The sequence below is a fragment of the Bufo bufo genome, chromosome 11, assembly GCF_905171765.1.
Source record: "Bufo bufo chromosome 11, aBufBuf1.1, whole genome shotgun sequence".
NCBI lineage: Eukaryota > Metazoa > Chordata > Amphibia > Anura > Bufonidae > Bufo > Bufo bufo.
Window position 1 is genome coordinate 18,265,499 of NC_053399.1, and position 23,707 is coordinate 18,289,205.

The 23,707-nt window shown below is 43.4% G+C and overlaps 1 protein-coding gene across 8 annotated transcripts in view; it reads left to right on the forward strand.

Moving 5' to 3' along the window:
- The first annotated feature begins 18,283 nt into the window (after positions 1 to 18,283).
- The window catches only part of SYNE3 (spectrin repeat containing nuclear envelope family member 3), a 73,909-nt gene continuing 68,485 nt past the window's right edge, over positions 18,284 to 23,707 (forward strand). For all 8 annotated transcript variants that reach the window (XM_040412872.1, XM_040412874.1, XM_040412873.1 and 5 more), the window contains exon 1: positions 18,284 to 18,386. The gene's annotated coding sequence lies outside the window, so the exon portion shown is untranslated. The remainder of the gene's footprint in view (positions 18,387 to 23,707) is intronic.

The following is a 23,707-nucleotide window of genomic DNA, read 5'->3' on the forward strand; positions in this document are numbered from 1 at the left end:
GCGTGCACGATCAATGCCGCTCCGGAACATATGGACCGCTCACGGACCGTATATCTCGCAGGGTATACAGTTGTGAGCAAGGGCCCTAACTGTAGAACAGCCCTCGGACTACTGCGGCCTGTCCTATTGATACCTGCTATGCCGCACAGCGTTGGCCAGGAGCTGCAGCACATGTGTGAATCCGTGCAACCCCGACCACCACAGCGGGAATGGAGTTAACTACAATGCACAAGTGCAGTCATGGTTGTACCCCCCCCCCCCCCCCCCCCAAATAATGAGCAGTACATAAAGAGGGGGCCACATCTATGAAAAGAAGCTCTTCCAATAGAGCAGTCTAATTGGTAAGTGTCTTCTGTTTACGTTTGCTGCATAAAGGGGACCCCATTACCCAGATGAGAATATTCCTATAAAATTAGTCTACACATTGCATTACTTATCCTGTATTATACTCCAGAGCTGTACTCACTATTCTGCTGGTGGAGTCACTGTGTACATACATTACTTATCCTGAGTTACATCCTGTATTATACTCCAGAGCTGCACTCACTATTCTGCTGGTGCAGTCACTGTGTACATACATTACTTATCCTGTACTGATCCTAAGTTACATCCTGTATTATTCTCCAGAGCTGCACTCACTATTCTGCTGGTGCAGTCACTGTGTACATACATTACTTATCCTGTACTGATCCTGAGTTACATTCTGTATTATACTCCAGAGCTGCACTCACTATTCTGCTGGTTGTTGTGGGAAGCAATTAGTAAGCTTGTGGATCAGTTACTTTTTCCTCCTTTCCATGACTATGGTGCCTGGTGTAAAGATAAACCCTTCCCAGAATACATCTCTTCCAAGCAAGCACCACACTTGAACTCACATGCAGACCACACAAACTTTTGTCCCGCTAAAAGCCGGTCGCCGCTATCTTGATTGAAGATCTAGCTTGGCCAGTGATGACTTCATACGTCACCGGGAATGGGATTTCGTTCGCGATCTTTAATCAAGATTGCAACGGCCGGCTCTTCTTGCTCAAACGGATGAGGGAAGTATGATTTATTTTATTTTTTTTGTTTTGTCTCTTGCCACCATTTAGGTAAAATTGATTCGTTACCACAAAGCGCAAGGAAAATGAGCTTTGCAGTGAATCGAATTTTCCATGAAATTCGGATCGGAGTCCACTATACTCAGCGCTACTAGTGACTGATTGCAGTGGTCAGATAATGCAAATCTGTGCGTTGACCACTAGGTGGTGCTGTGTGGCTACTGTAAGAGCATTAGTGGAGGAAGGAGCACATGGCGGTGACCTCTGGGTCTCGCTGCGTTTATTAGTCGGGGGTCTTATTTTTTGTGAAGTCCTTTGAGTAATGCATTATAATTCATTATCTGCTATGGACTTAGTGCAAGGGGAACATCTGCTTCTTAAAGGGGTTGGACAATGAACCAGGGTATTAATGATAAATGTATGATCACTTATGGGGAAGGGGGTCATGTGTGAGAACGCACTATTCACTATCTGTGCAAGTACAGCCCTTGCCTATAACTGTCCCATAGACCTCAATGGAGCGATACTTCCGCACATGCGCTGTCGCCCCATTCACACTGGGTACTCGGGGTTTATCTCCAACCCCTTTAAGGAGAATCTGTTCTATGACTGATACATTGTAACAACTACTATTACAGGAGAGATTTGTGCTGGGTTTAGCACACACATGCCTATCTACATTGGATGCAATCAATGGCGGCGCCCCACAACAATTTTTTGAACAACTCCCCCCCGCCGCTCCATCCGTTTCCTACACAGATATACTGTCACTATAATGTCATTGTATAAGGGCTCATGCACACAAACGTATTTTCTTTCTGTGTCCGTTCCGTTTTTTGGGGGGGGGGGGGGGGTTTGCGGCCCATATGCGGAACCATTCACTTCAATGTGTCCGGGAAAAAAGGGAAATTACTCTGTGTGCATTCCGTTTCCGTATGTCCGCATGGCCATTCCGCAAAAAAGATACATGTCCTATTCTTTTCCGTTTGCTGATCTGCAAAAAAAACGGATGCAATACGGATGTCATCTGTGTTTTTTGCACACCACAAAATAAATACAGTCGTGTGCATGAGCCCTAAGGCCTCTTGCACACGACCGTATGGCTTTTTCCGCATTTTTACGGTCCGCAAAAAATACAGATGACGTCCGTGTGCATTCTGTTTTTTGCGGAACGGAACAGCTGGCCCCGGATAGAACACTCCTATCCTTGTCCGTTATGCGGACAATAATAGGACGGAACAGAAATACCGAAACGGAAGGCACCTTCCGTATTTTTTGCAGATCCATTGAAATGAATGGTTCCGTATACAGAACGCAAAAAAACGGAATGTAATGTGTGCAAGAGGCCTAATACTGTTGAGGAGGCCCTAAAATCTATCAGACCTACTCCCGGATGGGCCCCTCCTGAGTTCACCTTTAACTGTGAGCAGGGCAGGAAGAATGTTCCCATTCAATGGCAGCAAGCATCTGTCTTTTAAAAGCGGTAGAACATTTCGTTAGGCGGTGATTAAAGAGTTATGACGTCACATTATGAACAATGGGGTCTGCCCGTGGACCCCCACTGATCCTGAGAACTAAGGCGTGGCAGCAGTGCATCCCCTTCATTTACAGGATTGGTGGGGGTCCCGGAGGTCCGAGTGATTTCTCATCACTGATAGGAATGCCCCTTTAATTACCATTTACAGGAAACCCCTCTGATCCTGGGAGCGTTCGGTGGGATGAGTCACATTAGACATACGGACGTCTCCTCGTATTATTAGAGAGCTGGATCAGTAGGATAAACAATGTGTCGGGATCCATCTGGCGTCTGTCACACTTGTCACTTTCACTCTCTAATGTTTAAAGCTGGAACGTATGTCTGGTATCGCTCCGTCGACCAGGCGGATATACACCGGCCACCCTATAGTAATATCCATAGGAAACACTGTACGGAAATTTGTCAAAAATAGATTAAGAATATTAAAAGTTGGTAAAATTGTTGGTAGGGGCGGGGAGTCTTCTTTCTCGGATGGCTGTGTTGGGATTTAGGACGGATATTCGGCTGGGATGTATGAGAATATAGTGTTTCGTTGTAATTGTATGTCATATTTATCTTCGCTGAATACATCAAATACATAAAGTGTCAAGTGTTCAATTTAGTGCTGGGTGCATGGATAGGCTGAGTACACAGATGTATGAAGGTAACTTATGCTGGATACATAGAGTGCAGATTTGGCGTGTAGACGCTGAATAAAGTGTCTGGTGCTTGTGCATCGATATGCCGGGTATATGGATGTATACAGTTGCAAGAAAAAGTATGTGAACCCTTTGGAATGATATGGATTTCTGCACAAATTGGTCATAAAATGTGATCTGATCTTCATCTAAGTCACAACAATAGACAATCACCGTCTGCTTAATGGGATTCTGTCATCAGATTTAACCCCTCTAACCTAAACATATGCTCATGTGCAGACTAATAAGAAGAATCCTAAGCTGGCCTTATTAAACCTCACTGTGGCTCTATTTACCCAAAAAAGGGGGAGGTCCGTTAATACAGGGTGCCCAGCGCCGCCTCCGTAATCCTCCCCGTCCCTCTGCCAGATCCCGCGCCTGCACACTAGGCTCAGCCTGATGCGGACTCCTGGAAGCGGCTTCGAAGTGCACATGCGCCGGCCTGATGCGCACTTCGCTCAACCCTGATATGACCTGCAGAGTCTAGTGCACAGGCGTGGGATCTGGCAGAGGGACGGGGAGGATTTGCGGAGGCGGCACTGAGCTGTAGAAGGCGGCGCTGGGCATCGGGCGGCGAGGGGTGCGGCCGGGCATCCTGTATTAACGGACCTCCCCTTGGGCACCTTAAGTAAGTGATTTGACAGGTTATAAAAACCAGTTTTTTGGGCAAATAGAGCCACAGTGAGGTTTAATAAAGCCAGCTTAGGATTCTTCTTGCTAGTCTGGACATGAGAATATGTTTAGGTTAGAGGGGTTAAATCTGATGACAGAATCCCTTTAAACTAATAACACACAAAGAATTAAATGTTACCATGTTTTTATGTGAACCCTTGGATTTAATAACTGGTTGAACCTCCTTTGGCAGCAATAACTTCAACCAAACGTTTCCTGTAGTTGTCGATCAGACGTGCACAACGGTCAGGAGTAATTCTTCACCATTCCTCTTTATAGAACTGTTTCAGTTCAGCAATATTCTTGGGATGTCTGGTGTGAATCGCTTTCTTGAGGTCATGCCACAGCATCTCAATTTGGTTGAGGTCAGGACTCTGACTGGGCCACTCCAGAAGGCGTATTTTCTTCTGTTTAAGCCATTCTGTTGTTGACTTCTATGCTTTGGGTCGTTGTCCTGTTGCAGCACCCATCTTCTGTTGAGCTTCAGCTGGTGAACAGATGGCTTTAAGTTCTCCTGCAAAATGTCTTGATAAACTTGGGAATTCATTTTTCCTTCGATGATAGCAATCCGTCCAGGCTCCCACCACCATAATTCACAGATGGGATGAGGTTTTGATGTTGGTGTGCTGTGCCTCTTTTTCTCCACAAACAACTCAACTTTGGTTTCATCTGTCCACAGAATATTTTGCCAGTACTGCTGTGGAACATCCAGGTGCTCTTGTGCAAACTGTAAACGTGCAGCAATTCTTGTTTAGTGTTTTGCGTATCGTAGATTCGGTAACAGGGATGTTAGCATATGCCAGAGACTTCTGTAAGTCTTTAGCTGACACTCTAGGATTCTTCTTCACCTCATTGAGCAGTCTGTGCTGTGCTCTTGCAGTCATCTTTACAGGACGGCCACTCCTAGGGAGAGTAGCAGCAGTGCTGAACTTTCTCCATTTATAGACAATTTGTCTTACCGTGGACTGATGAACGGCAAGGCTTTTGGAGATACTTTTATAACCCAGTCCAGCTTTATGCAAGTCAACAATTCTTAATTGTATGTCTTCTGAGAGCTCTTTTGTGCGAGGCATCATTCACATCAGGCAATGCTTCTTGTGAAAAGCAAACCCAGAACTGGTGTGTGTTTTTTATAGGGCAGTGCAATTGGCTTTTCACTTGTAGCTCTTTGTGATTGGCTTTAAGCTCTTTGGTCTTTCGGAAAAGCAATAATTCAAATGATTTTAAATACATTTAACTTATATGACCCCCGAGTTCCTTTTACCAAGGAACTCGAGGGTCATACAAGTTAAATTTATTCGAAATCATTTGAATTATTGCTGATCACCAAAAGACTGACATACGAATTCTACTACCAGGCCAACCATCCTGAGGAAATATTTGAAGTCAAACCTTTCTTTATATACAGTCATGGCCAAAAGTTTTGAGAATTACATAAATATTGGAAATTGGAAAAGTTGCTGCTTAAGTTTTTATAATAGCAATTTGCATATACTCCAGAATGTTATGAAGAGAGATCAGATGAATTGCATAGTCCTTCTTTGCCATGAAAATTAACTTAATCCCAAAAAAACCTTTCCACTGCATTTCAATGCTGTCATTAAAGGACCTGCTGAGATCATTTCAGTAATCGTCTTGTTAACTCAGGTGAGAATGTTGACGAGCACAAGGCTGGAGATCATTTTGTCAGGCTGATTGGGTTAAAATGGCAGACTTGACATGTTAAAAGGAGGGTGATGCTTGAAATCATTGTTCTGCCATTGTTAACCATGGTGATCTGCAAAGAAACGCGTGCAGCCATCATTGCGTTGCATAAAAATGGCTTCACAGGCAAGGATATTGTGGCTACTAAGATTGCACCTCAATCAACAATTTATAGGATCATCAAGAACTTCAAGGAAAGAGGTTCAATTCTTGTTAAGAAGGCTTCAGGGCGTCCAAGAAAGTCCAGCAAGCGCCAGGATCGTCTCCTAAAGAGGATTCAGCTGCGGGATCGGAGTGCCACCAGTGCAGCGCTTGCTCAGGAATGGCAGCAGGCAGGCGTGAGCGCATCTGCACGCACAGTGAGGCCAAGACTTTTGGAAGATGGCCTGGTGTCAAGAAGGGCAGCAAAGAAGCCACTTCTCTCCAAAAAAAACATCAGGGACAGATTAATCTTCTGCAGAAAGTATGGTGAATGGACTGCTGAGGACTGGGGCAAAGTCATATTCTCCGATGAAGCCTCTTTCCGATTGTTTGGGGCATCTGGAAAAAGGCTTGTCCGGAGAAGAAAGGTGAGCGCTACCATCAGTCCTGTGTCATGCCAACAGTAAAGCATCCTGAGACCATTCATGTGTGGGGTTGCTTCTCATCCAAGGGAGTGGGCTCACTCACAATTTTGCCCAAAAACACAGCCATGAATAAAGAATGGTACCAAAACACCCTCCAACAGCAACTTCTTCCAACAACAGTTTGGTGAAGAACAATGCATTTTCCAGCACGATGGAGCACCGTGCCATAAGGCAAAAGTGATAACTAAGTGCCTCGGGGACCAAAACGTTGACATTTTGGGTCCATGGCCTGGAAACTCCCCAGATCTTAATCCCATTGAGAACTTGTGGTCAATCCTCAAGAGGCGGGTGGACAAACAAAAACCCACTAATTCTGACAAACTCCAAGAAGTGATTATGAAAGAATGGGTTGCTATCAGTCAGGAATTGGCCCAGAAGTTGATTGAGAGCATGCCCAGTCGAATTGCAGAGGTCCTGAAAAAGAAGGGCCAACACTGCAAATACTGACTCTTTGCATAAATGTCATGTAATTGTCGATAAAAGCCTTTGAAACTTATGAAGTGCGTGTAATTATATTTCACTACATCACAGAAACAACTGAAACAAAGATCTAAAAGCAGTTTAGCAGCAAACTTTGTGAAAACTAATATTTGTGTCATTCTCAAAACTTTTGGCCACGACTGTACATGTACACATTCTCACTGAAGTTCAATTATACTCAGTATCCAATTGATACCCAGCCAAGATTTATCCGGCACAAGTATATCACTCAGCACTATAACAAGCACCAGACACTTTATTCAGCCTCTACACGCCAAATCTGCACTCTATGTATCCAGCATAAGTTTACCTTCATACATCTGTGTACTCAGCCTATCCATGCACCCAGCACTAAATTGAACACTTGACACTTTATGTATTTGATGTATTCAGCGAAGATAAATATGACATACAATTACAACTAAACACTATATTCTCATACATCCCAGCCGAATATCCGTCCTAATTCCCAACACAGCCATCCAAGAAAGAAGACTCCCCGCCCCTACCAACAATTTTACCAACTTTTAATATTTAGATATATAAATAAACACACTATTTTAAATACTATCACCGTCTCTGTATTCATTCCATGCAGCAACATATGAGAGTGTGCCTGTCATACCTATCTACAATTGTACGGAAATTCTGGTTAAAGGCGATTTTCTGAGACTTTTATACCGATGACCTCTGGATAGGTCACCAGTATCTGATCGGTGGGGGTCCGACATCCGAGACTAAGCGGAGCAGCTGAGCTTGAATGGAGGTGAGCACAATACCAAGCACAACCACTATACAACGTGTGGCGCTGTGCTTGGTAAGACAGCGGTGCATACAGGAGTGCCAGTGCCTTCTCAAGACAGCTGATCGGTGGTGGTTCCTGGGTGTCGGACCCCCGACGATCAGATACTGATGATCTATCCACAAGATCGGTAATCAGTAAAAAAAAATCTGGAAAACCATTTTAAGTATAATACCCCCTGGAAATTTAAGTCATCACCCAGCTTTCTGAGAATTCTGAATACTATGTCTCCATAAAGAGGAGGAGCCTGGAGACCTGCTTATTAATCATCAACTACATAGATAATTATTATAATAAAATCTGTGTCTGTTTTCGTCTTTCGTCTATTGCCGCGTCTCCGAAGTCCACGTTGCTGCGCCAGAATCAGTTTTTGTGTGGATGTCCGAGTTTTACTTACAGGTATCCCAGATAGTCTGCACGGGTGCCTTGAGGAAACCAGAAGAGGCCTCCAGTTTTCTTTATATGGCAGGAGCCGGAGGGATGTAACAGGTGCAGGCGGCGGGCCGCGGTGCCGTAGTAGTCCCTGCTGGCCTTTAAAGGGTTAAAGCAGACTCTATATAAAGTGCCTTGTATCAGGGCATTTAATCTGAGCCCGGTGTGCGGCTTGTGTTTACTGCGTTGTTATTTATAGGGGGCAACACATACTGTACATGAAACCACTGGTGACACTGGCCGGGCAAAGCGCAATTAACCAGGGGGCCCCCATAGCAAAATGTAGAATAATAGTACACAGACCGAAGTTACAGTACAGAGATAATACACACAGTGATGTCACAGTACAGGGATAATAAACACAGTGAAGTCACAGTACAGGATAATAAACACAGTGATGTCACAGTACAGGATAATAAACACAGTGATGTCACAGTAAAGGGTAATAAACACAGTGATGTCACAGTACAGGGATAATAAACACAGTGATGTCACAGTACAGGGATAATAAACACAGTGATGTCACAGTACAGGGATAATAAACCCAGTGATGTCACAGTACAGAGATAATACACACAGTGATGTCACAGTACAGGATAATAAACACAGTGATGTCACAGTAAAGGGTAATAAACACAGTGATGTCACAGTACAGGGATAATAAACACAGTGATGTCACAGTACAGAGATAATACACACAGTGATGTCACAGTACAGAGATAATAAACACAGTGATGTCACAGTACAGGGATAATACACACAGTGATATCACAGTACAGAGATAATAAACACAGTGATGTCACAGTGCAAGGATAATAAACACAGTGATGTCACAGTACAGAGATAATACACACAGTGATGTCACAGTACAGGATAATAAACACAGTGATGTCACAGTACAGGATAATAAACACAGTGATGTCACAGTACAGGGATAATAAACACAGTAATGTCACAGTACAGGGATAATAAACACAGTGATGTCACAGTACAGGGATAATAAACACAGTGATGTCACAGTACAGAGATAATAAACACAGTGATATCACAGTGCAAGGATAATAAACACAGTGATGTCACAGTACAGGGATAATACACACAGTGATGTCACAGTACAGGGATAATACACACAGTGATGTCACAGTACAGAGATAATACACACAGTGATGTCACAGTACAGGGATAATACACACAGTGATGTCACAGTACAGGGATAATAAACACAGTGATGTCACAGTACAGGATAATACACACAGTGATGTCACAGTACAGGGATAATAAACACAGTGATGTCACAGTACAGGATAATAAACACAGTGATGTCACAGTACAGGGATAATAAACACAGTGATGTCACAGTACAGGGATAATAAACACAGATGTCACAGTACAGAGATAATACACACAGTGATGTCACAGTACAGGGATAATACAACCAGTGATGTCACAGTACAGGGATAATACACACAGTGATGTCACAGTACAGAGATAATATACACAGTGATGTCACAGTACAGAGATAATAAACACAGTGATGTCACAGTGCAAGGATAATAAACACAGTGATGTCACAGTACAGAGATAATAACACAGTGATGTCACAGTGCAAGGATAATAAACACAGTGATGTCACAGTACAGGGATAAACACAGTGATGTCACAGTACAGGGATAATAAACACAGTGATGTCACAGTACAGAGATAATACACACAGTGATGTCACAGTACAGGGATAATAAACTCAGTGATGTCACAGTGCAGGGATAATACACACAGTGATGTCACAGTACAGAGATAATAAACACAGTGATGTCACAGTACAGGGATAATAAACACAGTGATGTCACAGTAAAGGGTAATAAACACAGTGATGTCACAGTACAGGGATAATAAACACAGTGATGTCACAGTACAGGGATAATAAACACAGTGATGTCACAGTACAGAGATAATACACACAGTGATGTCACAGTACAGAGATAATAAACACAGTGATGTCACAGTACAGGGATAATACACACAGTGATGTCACAGTACAGAGATAATAAACACAGTGATGTCACAGTGCAAGGATAATAAACACAGTGATGTCACAGTACAGAGATAATACACACAGTGATGTCACAGTACAGGATAATAAACACAGTGATGTCACAGTACAGGATAATAAACACAGTGATGTCACGGTACAGGGATAATAAACACAGTGATGTCACAGTACAGGGATAATAAACACAGTGATGTCACAGTACAGGGATAATAAACACAGTGATGTCACAGTACAGGGATAATAAACACAGTGATGTCACAGTACAGAGATAATAAACACAGTGATGTCACAGTACAGGGATAATAAACACAGTGATGTCACAGTACAGGGATAAACACAGTGATGTCAAAGTGCAGGGATAATAAACACAGTGATGTCACAGTACAGAGATAATACACACAGTGATGTCACAGTACAGGGATAATACACACAGTGATGTCACAGTACAGGATAATACACACAGTGATGTCACAGTACAGAGATAATACACACAGTGATGTCACAGTACAGGGATAATAAACACAGTGATGTCACAGTACAGGATAATACACACAGTGATGTCACAGTACAGGGATAATAAACACAGTGATGTCACAGTACAGGATAATACACACAGTGATGTCACAGTACAGAGATAATAACACAGTGATGTCACAGTACAGGGATAATAAACACAGTGATGTCACAGTACAGAGATAATAACACAGTGATGTCACAGTACAGGGATAATAACACAGTGATGTCACAGTACAGGGATAATAAACACAGTGATGTCACAGTACAGGATAATACACACAGTGATGTCACAGTACAGGGATAATAAACACAGTGATGTCACAGTACAGGATAATACACACAGTGATGTCACAGTACAGAGATAATACACACAGTGATGTCACAGTACAGGGATAATAAACACAGTGATGTCACAGTACAGAGATAATAAACACAGTGATGTCACAGTACAGGGATAATAAACACAGTGATGTCACAGTACAGGATAATACACACAGTGATGTCACAGTACAGGGATAATAAACACAGTGATGTCACAGTACAGGGATAATAAACACAGTGATGTCACAGTACAGAGATAATAACACAGTGATGTCACAGTACAGGGATAATAACACAGTGATGTCACAGTACAGGGATAATAAACACAGTGATGTCACAGTACAGAGATAATAACACAGTGATGTCACAGTACAGGGATAATAACACAGTGATGTCACAGTACAGGGATAATAAACACAGTGATGTCACAGTACAGAGATAATAACACAGTGATGTCACAGTGCAGAGATAAAAAAAAACACAGAGATGTCACAGTACAGGATAATAAACACAGTGATGTCACAGTGCAGGCATAATAAACACAGTGATGTCACAGTACAGGGATAATAAACACAGTGATGTCATAGTACAGGGATAATACACACAGTGATGTCACAGTACAGAGATAATACACACAGGGATGTCACAGTACAGGATAATAAACACAGTCATGTCACAGTACAGGGATAATAAACACAGGGATGTCACAGTACAGAGATAATACACACAGTGATGTCACAGTGCAGAGATAATAAACACAGTGATGTCACAGTGCAGGGATAATAAACACAGGGATGTCACAGTACAGAGATAATAAACACAGTGATGTCACAGTACAGGGATAATAAACACAGTGATGTCACAGTACAGGGATAATAAACACAGTGATGTCACAGTACAGAGATAATAAACACAGTGATGTCACAGTACAGAGATAATAAACACAGTGATGTCACAGTACAGGGATAATAAACACAGTGATGTCACAGTACAGGGTAATAAGCACAGTGATGTCACAGTGCAGGGATAATAAACATAGTGATGTCACAGTACAGAGATAATACACACAGTGATGTCACAGTACAGGGATAGTAAACACAGTGATGTCACAGTACAGAGATAATACACACAGTGATGTCACAGTGCAGGGGTAATAAACATGGTGATGTCACAGTACAGGGATAATAAACAGTGATGTCACAGTACAGAGATAATAAACACAGTGATGTCACAGTGCAGGGATAATAAACACGGTGATGTCACAATACAGGATAATAAACACAGTGATGTCACAGTGCAGGGATAATAAACACAGCGATGTCACAGTACAGAGATAATACACACAGTGATGTCACAGTACAGAGATAATAAACACAGTGATGTCACAGTACAGGGATAATAAACACAGTGATGTCACAGTACAGGGATAATAAACAAAGTGATATCACAGTGCAGGGATAATAAACACAGTGATGTCACAGTACAGAGATAATAAACACAGTGATGTCACAGTGCAGGGATAATAAACACAGTGATGTCACAGTACAGGGATAATAAACACAGTTATGTCACAATACAGGGATAATGAAGAAAATTATGTCACAGTACAGGGATAATAAACACAGTGATGTCACAGTACAGGATAATAAACACAGTGATGTCACAGTACAGGGATAATAAACACAGTGATGTCACAGTGCAGGGATAATAAACACAGTGATGTCACAGTACAGAGATAATAAACACAGTGATGTCACAGTACAGAGATAATAAACACAGTGATGTCACAGTACAGAGATAATAAACACAGTGATGTCACTGTACAGGGATAATAAACACAGTGATGTCACAGTACAGGGTAGTGAACACAGTGATGTCACAGTACACGGATAATAAACACAGTGATGTCACAGTACAGAGATAATAAACACAGTGATGTCACGGTACAGAGATAATACACACAGTGATGTCACAGTACAGGGTAGTGAACACAGTGATGTCACAGTATAGAGATAATGAAGACAGTGATGTCACAGTACAGAGATAATACACACAGTGATATCACAGTACAGAGATAATACACACAGTGATGTCACAGTGCAGAGATAATACACACAGTGATGTCACAGTACAGAGATAATACACACAGTGATGTCACAGTGCAGAGATAATACACACAGTGATGTCACAGTACAGAGATAATAAACACAGTGATGTCACAGTACAGGATAATAAACACAGTGATGTCACAGTGGAGGGATAATAAACACAGTGATGTCACAGTACAGAGATAATAAACACAGTGATGTCACAGTACAGAGATAATAAACACAGTGATGTCACAGTGCAGGGATAATAAACACAGTGATGTCACAGTACAGAGATAATAAACACAGTGATGTCACAGTGCAGGGATAATAAACACAGGGATGTCACAGTACAGAGATAATACACACAGTGATGTCACAGTACAGGGATAATACACACAGTGATGTCACAGTACAGGGATAATAAACACAGTGATGTCACAGTACAGAGATAATAACACAGTGATGTCACAGTGCAGAGATAAAAAAAAACACAGAGATGTCACAGTACAGGATAATAAACACAGTGATGTCACAGTGCAGGCATAATAAACACAGTGATGTCACAGTACAGGGATAATAAACACAGTGATGTCATAGTACAGGGATAATACACACAGTGATGTCACAGTACAGAGATAATACACACAGGGATGTCACAGTACAGGATAATAAACACAGTCATGTCACAGTACAGGGATAATAAACACAGTGATGTCATAGTACAGGGATAATAAACACAGGGATGTCACAGTACAGAGATAATACACACAGTGATGTCACAGTGCAGAGATAATAAACACAGTGATGTCACAGTACAGGGATAATAAACACAGTGATGTCACAGTACAGGGATAATAAACACAGTGATGTCACAGTACAGAGATAATAAACACAGTGATGTCACAGTACAGAGATAATAAACACAGTGATGTCACAGTACAGGGATAATAAACACAGTGATGTCACAGTACAGGGATAATAAACACAGTGATGTCACAGTACAGGGATAATACACACAGTGATGTCACAGTACAGAGATAATAACACAGTGATGTCACAGTACAGGGTAATAAGCACAGTGATGTCACAGTGCAGGGATAATAAACATAGTGATGTCACAGTACAGAGATAATACACACAGTGATGTCACAGTACAGGGATAGTAAACACAGTGATGTCACAGTACAGAGATAATACACACAGTGATGTCACAGTGCAGGGGTAATAAACATGGTGATGTCACAGTACAGGGATAATAAACAGTGATGTCACAGTGCAGGGATAATAAACACGGTGATGTCACAATACAGGATAATAAACACAGTGATGTCACAGTGCAGGGATAATAAACACAGCGATGTCACAGTACAGAGATAATACACACAGTGATGTCACAGTACAGAGATAATAAACACAGTGATGTCACAGTACAGGGATAATAAACACAGTGATGTCACAGTACAGGGATAATAAACAAAGTGATATCACAGTGCAGGGATAATAAACACGGTGATGTCACAGTACAGAGATAATAAACACAGTGATGTCACAGTACAGGGATAATAAACACAGTGATGTCACAGTGCAGGGATAATAAACACAGTGATGTCACAGTACAGGGATAATAAACACAGTTATGTCACAATACAGGGATAATGAAGAAAATTATGTCACAGTACAGGGATAATAAACACAGTGATGTCACAGTACAGGATAATAAACACAGTGATGTCACAGTGCAGGGATAATAAACACAGTGATGTCACAGTACAGAGATAATAAACACAGTGATGTCACTGTACAGGGACAATAAACACAGTGATGTCACTGTACAGGGATAATAAACACAGTGATGTCACAGTACAGGGTAGTGAACACAGTGATGTCACAGTACACGGATAATAAACACAGTGATGTCACAGTACAGAGATAATAAACACAGTGATGTCACGGTACAGAGATAATACACACAGTGATGTCACAGTACAGGGTAGTGAACACAGTGATGTCACAGTACAGAGATAATACACACAGTGATATCACAGTACAGAGATAATACACACAGTGATGTCACAGTGCAGAGATAATACACACAGTGGAGTCACAGTACAGAGATAATACACACAGTGATGTCACAGTGCAGAGATAATACACACAGTGATGTCACAGTACAGAGATAATAAACACAGTGATGTCACAGTACAGGATAATAAACACAGTGATGTCACAGTGGAGGGATAATAAACACAGTGATGTCACAGTACAGAGATAATAAACACAGTGATGTCACAGTACAGAGATAATAAACACAGTGATGTCACAGTGCAGGGATAATAAACACAGTGATGTCACAGTACAGAGATAATAAACACAGTGATGTCACAGTGCAGGGATAATAAACACAGTGATGTCACAGTACAGAATAATAAACACAGGGATGTCACAGTACAGAGATAATACACACAGTGATGTCACAGTACAGGGATAATAAACACAGTGATGTCACTGTACAGGGATAATAAACACAGTGATGTCACAGTACAGGGATAATAAACAGAGATGTCACAGTACAGAGATAATAAATCCAGTGATGTCACAGTACAGGATAATAAACACAGTGATGTCACAGTACAGGGATAATAAACACAGTGATGTCACAGTGCAGGGATAATACACACAGTGATGTCACAGTACAGGGATAATAAACACAGTGATGTCACAGTACAGGGTAATAAGCACAGTGATGTCACAGTGCAGGGATAATAAACATAGTGATGTCACAGTACAGAGATAATACACACAGTGATGTCACAGTGCAGGGATAATAAACACAGCGATGTCACAGTGCAGGGATAATAAACACAGTGATGTCACAGTACAGGGATAATAAACACAGTGATGTCACAGTACAGGGATAATAAACACAGTGATGTCACAGTACAGGGTAATAAGCACAGTGATGTCACAGTACAGAGATAATAAACACAGTGATGTCACAGTACAGGGATAATAAACACAGTGATGTCACAGTGCAGGGGTAATAAACACAGTGATGTCACAGTACAGGGATAATAAACACAGTGATGTCACAGTACAGGGATAATAAACACAGTGATGTCACAGTACAGGGATAATAAACACAGTGATGTCACAATACAGAGATAATACACACAGTGATGTCACAGTACAGGGATAATACACACAGTGATGTCACAGTACAGGGATAATAAACACAGTGATGTCACAGTACAGGGATAATAAACACAGTGATGTCACAGTACAGGGATAATAAACACAGTGATGTCACAGTGCAGGGATAATACACACAGTGATGTCACAGTGCAGGGGTAATAAACACGGTGATGTCACAGTACAGGATAATAAACACAGTGATGTCACAGTGCAGGGATAATAAACACAGTGATGTCACAGTGCAGGGATAATAAACACAGTGATGTCACAGTACAGGGATAATAAACACAGTGATGTCACAGTACAGAGATAATACACACAGTGATGTCTCAGTGCAGGGGTAATAAACACGGTGATGTCACAGTACAGGATAATAAACACAGTGATGTCACAGTGCAGGGATAATAAACACAGCGATGTCACAGTGCAGGGGTAATAAACACAGTGATGTCACAGTACAGGGATAATAAACACAGTGATGTCACAGTACAGGGATAATAAACATAGTGATGTCACAGTACAGAGATAATACACACAGTGATGTCACAGTACAGGATAATAAACACAGTGATGTCACAGTACAGGGATAATAAACACAGTGATGTCACAGTACAGGGATAATAAACACAGTGATGTCACAGTACAGGGATAATAAACACAGTGATGTCACAGTACAGGGATAATAAACACAGTGATGTCACAGTGCAGGAATAATAAACACAGTGATGTCACAGTACAGGATAATACACACATTGATGTCACAGTACAGAGATAATAAACACAGTGATGTCACAGTACAGGATAATAAACACAGTGATGTCACAGTACAGGATAATATAAATGTAACACGTCCATAGTCATTGGGGCCCCCTCACTTGTTGGGCCTCATTATAGCTCCTGTATCTGCTGTCCTGGCCATTACTGCCATTGGCTACAGATTGAGTCACTTGGGTCTCTAGACAGACTCCACCAGGATGCCAACCGTGCCATGCTTCTAGAGATCTGATGTAACAGAGCAGCCCGCTTGGCATCAAGGCCTGGGGGTCACCACAGTCTGTGCCCCCTCTATGCCAGCTCTACAACTTCTACATTGAAAAAGCTAAACCAGGGGATGATGTTGTGTCAGGTCGGTGTGCCCTGTCCTCCAACCAGGGGCGGATTGGCCCTGGAAAAAAAACTAAAAGTGGCCCCATGTTGTAGGTGGGTCCAAATTGACAGACGACGGTACAAAGCAAGTAGGCCTGAAATACCGCAGGGCAGCACAGAATACCGCCCCATCAGAACCAAATACTGCAGGGCACACAGAATACTGCCGCCCGAACCCCAGTATTCAACTGTATCACTGTCATGAGGACGGTAATACGGTTGAGTTCAGGAGGGCACCTGCGGCTGTTGAGCATCAGATCATTATGTACCTGGCCTGTGACCATCAGGAGAGCTTGAGTGACCCCCTTGTCATCGGCCCCCCGGAAAATGTCCCTGCCTCCAACACCTCACACAGTGGGCGGAAATACAATGACACCCGGCGACCACTTTGTGATGTTGTTTCTTTTTGCTTCTGTAGCCCTGCCATATTCCGCAGCGCGGTCCCCCTGTGGGGCTCCCACCCTAAGGACAGCCCACCTATAGGTCAGATAGTCCTGTCAAATGACATTAGGAGCAGTGTCACCCCCCACATCGGAAATAAAAGAGACCTGGAACAATCACGTGGACATTTCCTTAATATATATAAATAAATAAAAATATATGTATTTATTTCTTTTCAGTGTGTGATGGGAAGCTGTATGTCTGACCGCAGGGGTGACGTCACTAGTTCTCACCCATCTACTCCCTGGACAAAGGAAAGTTCTGCATCTTCCTAATATCCTTTCCGTTTCAAATTCCCCCCCTTTATCAAGATTCCTGCTTGCTGTCAGTGAACTGTAACAGCAGGGCAGGCAATGATCCGGGACAATAAGGAGACTTTTGTGAGTGCGAGAAATACCCGCTAGACCCCCTCCTAATAAAGGCGCAGATCGGCCCCCAGCCTCAAGTCGTTACATAAATGATACATTTGTATCAATATCTGCTCGGCTGGGGTCACGTGACCCCGGCGCTGCTCCTCTGCCCGCTGGCGCCGTGCCCTTATACAGCAGCCTCTCAGTCGCCGCCTCCAGTCCCCGCTCAGTGTCAGGAGGACGGGAGGTTCCTGTCTGCGCCGCATTTCAAATCCGGTCCCCGCTGCTGCAAGAAGTCCGGAGTCTCCAGGTAGGTGATCCCCCGGGGGCCCCAGGACTGGGGGTCAGTGCTGCGGACAATGTGCGGGTCTGGACCGGAGACTGGGATTACACTGGGGCTGGGGGGCACTGGCAGTAACATTGGGTGCTGGGAGTCATCTAAGGGGTGCACTGTAGTGTTGACTGTATAGAGACGTTAATTTATATGGGTTCTACTGGGGCAGTACTGGTGGGTATATGGGTGATGTATGAGGTGTAATACAGAGTATACTGGGGCAGTACTGGTGGGTATATGGGTGATGTATGAGGTGTAATACAGAGTATACTGGGGCAGTACTGGTGGGTATATGGGTGATGTATGAGGTGTAATACTGGGTATACTGGGGCAGTACTGGTGGGTATATGGGTGAGGTATGAGGCGTAATACAGAGTATACTGGGACAGTACTGGTGGGTATATGGGTGATGTATGAAGTGTAATACTGGGTATACTGGGACAGTACTGGTGGGTATATGGGTGATGTATGAGGTGTAATACAGAGTATACTGGGGCAGTACTGGTGGGTATATGGGTGATGTATGAGGTGTAATACAGAGTATACTGGGGCAGTACTGGTGGGTATATGGGTGATGTATGAGGTGTAATACAGAGTATACTGGGGCAGTACTGGTGGGTATATGGGTGATGTATGAGGTGTAATACAGAGTATACTGGGACAGTACTGGTGGGTATATGGGTGATGTATGAGGTGTAATACAGAGTATACTGGGGCAGTACTGGTGGGTATATGGGTGATGTATGAAGTGTAATACAGAGTATACTGGGGCAGTACTGGTGGGTATATGGGTGATGTATGAAGTGTAATACAGAGTATACTGGGGCAGTATTGCTGGGTATATGGTGATGTATGAGGTATAATACAGAGTATACTGGGGCAGTACTGGTTGGTATATGGGTGATGTATGAGGTGTAATACAGAGTATACCGGGGCAGTACTGGTGGGTATATGGGTGATGTATGAGGTGTAATACAGAGTATACTGGGGCAGTACTGGTGGGTATATGGGTGATGTATGAGGTGTAATACTGGGTATACTGGGGCAGTACTGGTGGGTATATGGGTGATGTATGAGGTGTAATACAGAGTATACTGGGGCAGTACTGGTGGGTATATGGGTGATGTATGAGGTGTAATACAGAGTATACTGGGGCAGTACTGGTGGGTATATGGGTGATGTATGAGGTGTAATACAGAGTATACTGGGGCAGTACTGGTGGGTATATGGGTGATGTATGAGGCGTAATACAGAGTATACTGGGACAGTACTGGTGGGTATATGGGTGATGTATGAGGTGTAATACTGGGTATACTGGGGCAGTACTGGTGGGTATATGGGTGATGTATGAGGTGTAATACAGAGTATACTGGGGCAGTACTGGTGGGTATATGGGTGATGTATGAGGTGTAATACAGAGTATACTGGGGAAGTACTGGTGGGTATATGGGTGATGTATGAGGTGTAATACAGAGTATACTGGGGCAGTACTGGTGGGTATATGGGTGATGTATGAGGCGTAATACAGAGTATACTGGGACAGTACTGGTGGGTATATGGGTGATGTATGAGGTGTAATACAGAGTATACTGGGGCAGTACTGGTGGGTATATGGGTGATGTATGAGGTGTAATACAGAGTATACTGGGGCAGTACTGGTTGGTATATGGGTGATGTATGAGGTGTAATACAGAGTATACTGGGGCAGTACTGGTGGGTATATGGGTGATGTATGAGGTGTAATACAGAGTATACTGGGGCAGTACTGGTGGGTATATGGGTGATGTATGAGGTGTAATACAGAGTATACTGGGACAGTACTGGTGGGTATATGGGTGATGTATGAGGTGTAATACAGAGTATACTGGGGCAGTACTGGTGGGTATATGGGTGATGTATGAGGTGTAATACTGGGTATACTGGGTATACTGGGGCAGTACTGGGGGGTATATGGGTGATGTATGAGGCGTAATACAGAGTATACTGGGGCAGTACTGGTGGGTATATGGGGTGATGTATGAGGTGTAATACAGAGTATACTGGGACAGTACTGGTGGGTATATGGGTGATGTATGAGGTGTAATACAGAGTATACTGGGGCAGTACTGGTGGGTATATGGGGTGATGTATGAGGTGTAATACAGAGTATACTGGGGCAGTACTGGTGGGTATATGGGTGATGTATGAGGTGTAATACAGAGTATACTGGGGCAGTACTGGTGGGTATATGGGTGATGTATGAGGTGTAATACAGAGTATACTGGGACAGTACTGGTGGGTATATGGGTGATGTATGAGGCGTAATACAGAGTATACTGGGGCAGTACTGGTGGGTATATGGGGTGATGTATGAGGTGTAATACAGAATATACTGGGGCAGTACTGCTGGGTATATGGTGATGTATGAGGTATAATACAGAGTATACTGGGGCAGTACTGGTTGGTATATGGGTGATGTATGAGGTATAATACAGAGTATACCGGGGCAGTACTGGTGGGTATATGGGGTGATGTATGAGGTGTAATACAGGGTATACTGGGGCAGTACTGGTGAATATACAGAGGTGATGTACAGGACACAGTGACTCACAATATACTTACACGAGCTGTTGTAAAATATGGGGTGTACGGGGCCTGAGGTGCCGGATATAATGAGCATGTTGTAGTCTGACTGTGTTAATGAATATAATTGAGGTAATCTATGCGGTGTACTGGGGCTTTAGGGTATATATAGGGTGTATGGGGTGTGCTGACTGTAGTACAGGTATATGTAGGGTGTATGGGGTGTGCTGACAGTAGTACTGGTATATGTGGGGTGTGCTGACTGTAGTACAGGTATATGTAGGGTGTATAGGGTGTGCTGACTGTAGTACTGGTATATGTAGGGTGTATGGGGTGTGCTGACTGTAGTACAGGTATATGTAGGGTGTATAGGGTGTGCTGACTGTAGTACTGGTGTATGGGGTGTGCTGACTGTAATACAGGTATATGTAGGGTGTATAGGGTGTGCTGACTGTAGTACTGGTATATGTAGGGTGTATAGGGTGTGCTGACTGTAGTACTGGGATATGTAGGGTGTATGGGGTGTGCTGACTGTAGTACTGGTATATGTAGGGTGTATGGGGTGTGCTGACTGTAGTACAGGTATATGTAGGGTGTATGGGGTGTGCTGACTGTAGTACTGGGATATGTAGGGTGTATGGGGTGTGCTGACTGTAGTACTGGGATATGTAGGGTGTATGGGGTGTGCTGACTGTAGTACTGGTGTATGGGGTGTGCTGACTGTAGTACTGGTATATGTAGGGTGTATGGGGTGTGCTGACTGTAGTACAGGTATATGTAGGGTGTATGGGGTGTGCTGACTGTAGTACTGGGATATGTAGGGTGTATGGGGTGTGCTGACTGTAGTACAGGTATATGTAGGGTGTATGGGGTGTGCTGACTGTAGTACAGGTATATGTGGGGTGTGCTGACTGTAGTACAGGTATATGTAGGGTGTATGGGGTGTGCTGACTGTAGTACTGGTATATGTAGGGTGTATGGGGTGTGCTGACTGTAGTACAGGTATATGTGGGGTGTGCTGACTGTAGTACAGGTATATGTAGGGTGTATGGGGTGTGCTGACTGTAGTACTGGTATATGTAGGGTGTATGGGGTATGCTGACTGTAGTACAGGTATATGTAGGGTGTATGGGGTGTGCTGACTGTAGTACAGGTATATTTAGGGTGTATGGGGTGTGCTGACTGTAGTACAGGTATATGTAGGGTGTATGGGGTGTGCTGACTGTAGTACTGGTATATGTAGAGTGTATGGGGTGTGCTGACTGTAGTACAGGTATATGTAGGGTGTATGGGGTGTGCTGACTGTAGTACTGATATATGTAGGGTGTATGGGGTGTGCTGACTGTAGTACTGGTATATGTAGGGTGTATGGGGTGTGCTGACTGTAGTACTGGTATATGTAGGGTGTATGGGGTGTTCTGACTGTAGTACTGGTATATGTAGGGTGTATGGAGTGTGCTGACTGTCGTACTGGGAAGTGTAGGGTGTATGGGGTGTGCTGACTGTAGTACTGGGATATGTAGGGTGTATGGGGTGTGCTGACTGTAGTACTGGTATATGTAGGGTGTATGGGGTGTGCTGACTGTAGTACTGGTATATATAGGGTGTATGGGGTGTGCTGACTGTAGTACTGGGATATGTAGGGTGTATGGGGTGTGCTGACTGTAGTACAGGTATATGTAGGGTGTATAGGGTGTGCTGACTGTAGTACTGGTATATGTAGGGTGTATGGGGTGTGCTGACTGTAGTACAGGTATATGTAGGGTGTATAGGGTGAGCTGACTGTAGTACTGGGATATGTAGGGTGTATGGGGTGTGCTGACTGTAATACAGGTATATGTAGGGTGTATGGGGTGTGCTGACTGTAGTACAGGTATATGTAGGGTGTATGGGGTGTGCTGACTGTAGTACAGGTATATGTAGGGTGTATAGGGTGTGCTGACTGTAGTACTGGTATATGTAGGGTGTATGGGGTGTGCTGACTGTAGTACAGGTATATGTAGGGTGTATAGGGTGAGCTGACTGTAGTACTGGGATATGTAGGGTGTATGGGGTGTGCTGACTGTAGTACTGGTATATGTAGGGTGTATAGGGTGTGCTGACTGTAGTACTGGGATATGTAGGGTGTATGGGGTGTGCTGACTGTAGTACTGGGATATGTAGGGTGTATGGGGTGAGCTGACTGTAGTACAGGTATATGTAGGGTGTATGGGGTGTGCTGACTGTAGTACAGGTATATGTAGGGTGTATGGGGTGTGCTGACTGTAGTACAGGTATATGTAGGGTGTATGGGGTGAGCTGACTGTAGTACAGGTATATGTAGGGTGTATGGGGTGTGCTGACTGTAGTACAGGTATATGTAGGGTGTATGGGGTGTGCTGTGTCCTCTATGTGTACTTTTATTCACAATGAGAAAAGATGGGACTTTTACAATTTGAAGCTGCTGCAGAACCTCTTCATCGGACTGAAGCCAGTACTACCGTGTTACATCTCCCTGGTATCCGCAGTGCATTGCACCTTAGTATTTAATCGTCTTGTAACTTTACAGGGGGAAGTATTGGGCGCCACGTCTGGGGGCACAGGAGTACTCTGTGTGTGGTTGTAGCCTGGCTTTGTGGTGATGTGGAGGAATCCAGCGCCTGCTCACACCCGCTTTGCCCTAAATAGAAAGGGGGGGGGGGGGATTCTGCTTTAAGCTAAATTGTCAGCATTCCTGAGCGTCCTGTCCCCTGAGA